We start from the raw sequence: 7911 nt of genomic DNA on the forward strand, positions 1-7911 counted from the left end.
GTTTCAGTCTGACAGATCATACTAGTCAGATAATGCATTTGTTTCTTCGGTGATCTTTCTCCTTGAATGGTTTCTTTAGAAGCTCAATCTGTTGTGATAGAAGGTTGTCCAATCTAGGACCAATTTTATTTTTCATCTCCCGTGCCTCCATTCTTATCGTTACTTTTTCCTTTTCTAATTTCTCAATCTTTTCCTCAAAAAACTGCCATTTCCTGATCCAAAACTGAAGTAAGTTCCAAAGAACCTATCATGTTATCTGCTATATCATCAATCTCTTTTTGTGTTTTCCTTATCTCCTTATCAATATCCTTTGTTAGGTGGTGAGGCTTGCATGCTTCCTTATACAATTCTTTATATTTCAAAATAGAGGAATTAAGTACCGGTAATAAAGAATCAATATGCTCTGTATAGTCCTTAATAGTCTTATCAAATAATTCACCCTTCTCCTTATTCACCCTTTCCTTAATAGTCTCTTCATTAATTTTATCTACAGTTAGAATATTTGAAGCAATGAATTTGGACAATGTGTCCAATTTACCTAAATATCCAGAAATATGATCTATCTTACAGTCATGTGCAATCAATTTCAAAATAGGTAAAGTATCATCAATGGCCTTAAATGCTAAGGCATTGGATTCAGTGATATTCTTTATGGAATCTAAAAGTACATTTGTCACATTAGTAGGTCTATAATCTATGGTGGAAGTGCTAGGTAGAGTGTGAGGTTTTGCAGTTGGTTTCTTCTCATCTCTAGATTCCTTAACCACTTTTGCTATCTTGTTTCCATCATTAACCTCTTCCTTATTCACTATTTCTTCTTTATGCTCTCTATGTTTTTCAACTTTATTTTCATCCTTACTATCATCCTTACTGATTGCCTTACTGATTGCTATTTCAGATATACTCTATTCATGCCCTATTCCAATTTCAGTTTCTGCTTCTACATCTGCTTCTATTGGTTTCTCAATGTTAAGCTGAGTATCATCAAGGGTGGTTTCAGTTTTCTTAACTTCATCTATTTCCTTATCCATGACAATGTTAAAGTCTTGAGTGTCTACATTCATAGTAAAAAGAATGTCTGACTCTGGATTAGTGTCATCTATTATCATTTCCTCTACCTTCTTTTTAGATTGACTATCAGTTTGTGTCAATGCCTTTGCAGTTATTGGTGGGGTGTCCTGAGCTGGTGGAGGAAGGTTATACTTGACAATGATATCAGGTACACTGCCAATTTTTCCTTTACCCTTATCAACCTTTTGATATACTTTAGAAAAATATTTATCTATTTTCTGTCTGTACTTCTCTTGTTTCTTCTCTCTTTCCATAGAAAATATATCCCACTTATCCGTTGTCTCATCTACAATTTCCTTAACTCTGCCAGCCATAAGACTAACTTTCCAGTGACCACTCACAAAAACTATTTTGTTTGCCTCTGATATTAAATCATCAGTTTACTACTTGGAATTAATAGGATGCACAACTAATAGAGCTTCTACCTTTAATTTCTTGTCAAGCTCCATAACAGACATTATCTTAGTCTCTAATCTTGAGTATAAATCATTTGGAAAAATATCTATGACCTCTATAAGAACCTTCTTGTATATGTCTAGATACAAAATAATACTTTCTTCTATGGTATCCTTATCTAAATCCTTGAAAGAATGATAAATTTTATTCATATTTCCAAGGTTACACTCTTGGGTCATTTCAATGATCGACTCTCCTAGTGTAAGAGTATCTAGTGCCTTAGGTTCAGATTTCTTCTTTGGAGTTACTTTCTTCTTCAGACTACTGGGCTCTCTTACAGCTTGCTGTTTCTTTCTATGTGCTTGACTTCTTGGGAGATGGAGTAGGTGCCGGTGAGGGTTTTCTTTTCTTCCTATTCACTCTCTTCAATTCAACTGCCCGATCAGTGTCAGAATCAGATGAAGTAGCCATAGGGGAAATGTGAGCTACCAGTTTTTTCTCTGATTAACTTTATGTCACACTAGCAACAATATTGCCAAAATTCATCACTCCTCTAACATCCTTTACCAACTTTGAAGCATCTTTCATTAGTTTCTCTCTTTTCTTCATCTTCTTTATCATAGAAATACCACTTTCAATGGTTTCAGTATTACCAAATATCTCCTCTGTTCGTTCTGGTGGAGCATCTAAGAGTATTTTAGCATAAGATGTGAGAATCCACCTCATATCCAATTTCAGTAATCTAGACAGTTCTGGGTCTAACTACCTCCATCCAGATTTCATCTCTTTTCACTATAAACATATCTATTTATCATATTTATCCACAATGCTTTGTGGAATCCTTTCCGTTTGTCTCATTTTAGCTTGGAAATTCTTGAAATAGTCTTTTACCAATAGATCCTATATTGATAATTGCCTCCTTTATCTATTTTCCAATAGAAATATCATAGGCAAAATCCTTGTGTCCTATATCAGGAATCTCTTTTGAAAAGTAAAGCATTAAACACACAATCAAACTTCCAAATTTAAATGTTCCTTTCTTATCACCTTTGATCTTATACAAATTCTCTAACAATTCATCCTTTAACCATTCACAAATATCAATCTTTGCATTGTTCAATATCATCTCATGTGCACTATGAATGCATGAACTAGATACAAAATTCAACCTATTTGTATGACTAACTTTTTAGCCAATGACCATGCTAGAAAATTTAACCTTTTTATCCTTTATATCATTGACCCTAAGTGACATGTTGTCAAATGTAGCTCTGATTAAGCTCATAACCTCTTTGTTAGGGATTTTCTTCTTCTTTTCAGGTCTAGAACCGGTGGAGGGTAAACTAGTAACAACCCTAATAGCTTCCTTGGTAATCTTAAATACTGATTCCAACTACATAAATTCATCATGAACCCTGCTAAGAGCATAGCAGATGGCTTCATCTAATAATTCTGGCATATGGAGGATATCTATGAAACCTAAATCCTCAACTACCTTATGTTCCGGTTTCACTATCACATTCTTATCAGTGATTATATTCATGTACATGTTCATCAAAACTTCAGACCCTAAACTTTCTATGTAACAATGTATGTATACCCTAGGGTCTTCAGCAAACGTGACTCCCTTCGGGATTCTAGAAAATGCACGAATAGAATCATCTAGTTTTTCTATCTTAGGAATGATCTTGAAAATGGGTCTAGGTCATTTTATGTTCTCCAATGTGGTACGGTTTGCTACAAATTTAGGAACAAAAGATGAAGATGCCATTGCGAAAGATAAATAACTTTTAACTAAGAAATCCTTGAATGCTCTAAAAAGACCTTTGTTGCTTCACCTTTAGAATGCCTTTGCTCAATTTCACTTTGTTTGAATGCTCGGATGCTTGGTGAATTGAAATGAGAAGTTATCGAGCTTTTATAACCAAAAATTAACTTACAACTACAATAAATGCTTCACTGGTAAAGTGAAAACTCCACATATTCACCAATAAAGAAGAAATATAACTTCTTACCACCAATCGATGGTAACTGCATGATTTTCAATTTGTCACCTTACCCCTAAGGATTACTCAGTTAGATGACAAATTTCCTGTCAGTGCAGGATTACCCTATTCTATCGATACAAAGACAGTTTCATCACTTCTCTGATCTCTCTTCCTAATCCATTGTTTAGAAAATTCTTGCTTGATTTTAGTCACCTTTACTTTGCCTTTGTTATTGGATCCTTTATTGTTTGTCAGTACATGCATAACAAGTTACATTGTTTCTCAGAATAACCTTTCCATTACCTTGACCGGTTTGAGTTCTGCATTGATTAGATAAATGTCCAAATCTACCACAAACATAGCATTTCACATTCATTCTGGAATTGTTTGAGTTATGACCATTCTTATTGCATTTGGAACATTGACTAGTAGGTAAGTTTGTATTCTGATTATTCCTAAACCTGCACTGATTTTCTCTATGACCAAATTTGTTGCAATTAAAAAAATTCCCATTAAATTAATAAACATTAGGTTGCCTTACTGATTTGTCATGATTATGATTTTTTGCAATCCCAAAACTTTCTCCATGTTCAAATCCAAGTCTAGCTATTTCTCCATCAGGTTTCTAACTTTTTAGAATATCATCAAGATTATCTGAACTCTTCTTGAATTTGTCTTTGTATTCATTTGCAATGACCAACTCACCTTCCAAAGTGCTAACTTGTCTCATAAGTTCCTCTTTGCCATGTTGCATGTGAATCAAATCAGTTTTAAGCATATAATTTTCATAACTAAGCCTTAGATTTTCATCTGAACTTTCATTAAGTCTTCTAGCCAAATCTTCCTCATTCCTCTTTCTATCTTCAATATCCTTGCATAGTATCATGGTTAAATCTTGCATCTCATTCTTCATGTTACTATTCTCTTGTCTCAGTTTGTCTGTAATATCTCTGAGAGTTTCCTTTATTTGATCATCTTGATTTTGCAATTGCACATGTAATTATTTTCTCTTATTCTTTGCTATAACCAGGTTATCTTGAAGTGCTTTGATGAATTTGCGAGGAGTTTTGAGTTCATCTTCCAGATTGATATTTTTTAATTTTTCTACATCAAAATCTTCAAGAGCTCCTTCCAACTATTGTCTCAAAATTTCCGTCGGTACTGGTTTTAGAATCTTCCTCAAGCTATTAGGCTTGTGCAAATAGAGGACTAGGCTCTTATACCAATTTTTAAATACTTGATCAATCCCAAAGACACTGAGATGGGGGGTTGAATCAGTTTCTAACCGGTAAACAAAATATTTAAACTTGTTTGCAACTTTATAGCCCAAATTAATATACTGGTAAGAAAATAATAATGTAGTAAATTGGTGAGAAAACTTGGTAGGGGAAAAACCTCGGTGGGATTTTTGACCCATAATATTCACTCACTGGCCAATATGAATAAATATTACTTATAGAATAGGGGCCTGCACATGTAGGAAGGCCAATAGCCTAGAGCTCACTGTTCAATAACAAAATGGAGTCCCACTAACTACAATTGGATGGTTAAATCCAATGAAAATGTACTGCTCAAAATAGCATCTAAAATGCTAGATTCAGTACTGGTTTAAGATTTGTCAGATACCTCTACCATAAACCTTGCTTCGCTCTACTCTTATCTTATTTTCTCATAAAATAATTACATCATAATGCATATACAGTTATTCGCTCTCATATACCGCTTGCATTCACTACCTAATTTCATTTCAAAATGATCTACAAGATCTGATACATATATGAGTCTTTACAATACATCATGTTATCTATACAATAATATTACAATACAAAATAATATAATTTCCATGTCGGCTAGGAGTGTCAGTAAGATCTTCTGTTGGTGTAGGTTAAATGTCGATGAGAATAGACTTGTAGTTCTTGTTGGTGTTGGTAGATGATGTCTGTTTTCGGTGTAAACTATGAACCATGTTACCAACTAGTTGTCATCAATGACAACGTCAACTATTCTCATTTGAGTGTATAATGCCAACATCATGCACCAGTTGTTGGAATGTAACATTGTCTATTATTTACCAGTTGAAGTCCTAATTACCAGTTCTGATAAAAACTGTTTCTACTTTACTTGTTAAGTCTAGCCAATTTAATTGTAGGACTTAGATGACTTAGAGAAACATGGTTGCCATCAATAACAACATACAAAATAGTCATCATACATAAATCTTATCACTATGCACAATAGACATATATCAATTGCATCAAGGAAACACACATTATATGTATAGTACAAATGTTCAAGTGCCAACACTGGAGTTATTTTCAAAAGATCCTCTTCTCTAGAATTTTATGTTTTTCTTATCATGGTTTGTATCTAGTTCTCGTATCAATTGAATTTATATCTGAATGTTTGTTTTGCATTATGATTTTTGGATCCTAATTTTGAAAATGTGTGGCATCTGTATCTTGAAGATAGGAGTTGTTATGCTTGGAATTTGTGTCTATGGGTCGATATCTATGGGTCTAATAGAATCTTGTTTTGTCCTAGTAATTGAGGCATGTGTTTAAGTAATTGAAGCATGTGAAGGAAGTGCATAGAAGATCAATGAAGGCCGACTTGGTTACCCTATGTTTTGAACAAAACATACATCAGTAACGTGTTGATCTAAACAATGTATTATTATGTAAATCATTTATGCTTGGTTGATATATTATCTTTTTGTATGTGCTTACTGGTATATATATATATATATATATATATATATATATATATATATATATATATATATACGTAAAGGATATGTGGGTGTGTGTTTGGTATGAATGATGGTGTGATGTGTTGTTAGAATTGAGTTGTCACTGATGTCAACTGGTATTGCATGCAAGTTACCGATAGAGGTATGCCATCTAGGATGAAGAATAATGTACTGGTATAGTGAAATAAAAGTAGTTGTTGAGACTATCAGTGACTTCATTGGTATGAGATGAGATGCATGTGTGGGTGAGAATGTTAAGTTATAACTAGTAGAGCTTATACTGGTCTAAAGTTTGGCTACCTATTTATGATGAAGAGGCAGAATGTTAAAGTTATCATAAACCATCGGAGGTGAAAATGTGTTACCAGTGTAGTGTGCACTGCAGGTTAGTAGAAGAAGAAGGACTCACCGGTAAGGGTGTGTACCAGTATGAGTTTGCCAAATGTTCAAGTAAGAACTAACTGTGTGTCAGCGAGCTAAGTGATTGACCATGGTGATGCCATGTGGAGTCAAGGTGACAAATATGCAGGGATCGATAAAGCCACCATTGTCACAGTTAGTGAAACAGCTAGTCAACATAAATGAAACAACCATAAATCAGGTGATTGTAACTAGCTATTGTGGCTCGAGGAAGAAAGAATGATAGAGGAAGATCAGGAAATACTTGGCACCTGGATCAATGCAAAGGAAATCCGATCACAAGGAGACATTGAAAAAGGAAACAACTAAGTGTTCTACGAGCTGACAAATTTCAAAGTAGAAAATATTGTATGTGATTGCTATCTTTAAGCAAGCATGCATTGGATAATGGAAAGCATGTGTAGATGCATCCCTAGAGTATAGGTAATTCACTCATGACAGATTGGATAGGATATAATGTAGATTGTGTAGGGAAAAGGAAACCCTAAGTGCTCTAAATCTGAATTCTGTTTTGGTGGGAAACCAAGAGATAAAGTGAAGAGCTCGAGATAGAGCAAGATGTTGTTGCACTCAGAAGACAAGTGTGATATTGTTGTCTGAGAGCCAAAGAGGAAAACACTTAAAGTATTTATGAGCAAAGTATTAATTTACAGGTGAAGTAGAGAAAATTGGTATAAGGAACAATGGGTGAAGAGTGCATTGAACATAGAGGTTATAAACTAGCAGAATTTGTGCCTAATTAAGAGTGAGTGAGTGTGAGTTAAGAAGAGGAAGACATTGTGAAAGAAGGATTGAGAAAGGTGATAAAAAAAGTCAAGTTGCAGAGTGAGTGAAGAGAATATAGACCAATAAGGGTGAAACTGGCAGAGGAGAATATTGTAAGGTTGCAAAAATTCATTTGCAATAATGATTCCATTTGTATATCTGAGTTTTATATTGCTTTCACTAAGTTGTAGCTTAGTGCAGGGGTTGTATCTCCTTTAGGTAGTAGCCTATAAATTGTGCAGGAGTTGGTGCTCCTTTGAGTTGGTACTCATAAATCAGGGGTTGGTTCTCATAAATCAAGGGTTGGTGCTCCTTGGGTTGTTGCCCTAAATTTTGTAATCAGAGTTTCATTGTGAGGCTAGATTGGAGCAGAAGATCTCCAACAACTATTGTCACAGAGGTTTTTCCCACACTAGGCTTTCATCATATATATCTGGTGTTGTGTGTTGAATCTTTGTATATGTGGAATATTAATAGTTTAGCAAATCCTTTCACACACCTTGGTTGCACTATTTAAGCTAT

The sequence above is a fragment of the Cryptomeria japonica genome, chromosome 7, assembly GCF_030272615.1.
Source record: "Cryptomeria japonica chromosome 7, Sugi_1.0, whole genome shotgun sequence".
NCBI classification, from domain to species: domain Eukaryota; kingdom Viridiplantae; phylum Streptophyta; class Pinopsida; order Cupressales; family Cupressaceae; genus Cryptomeria; species Cryptomeria japonica.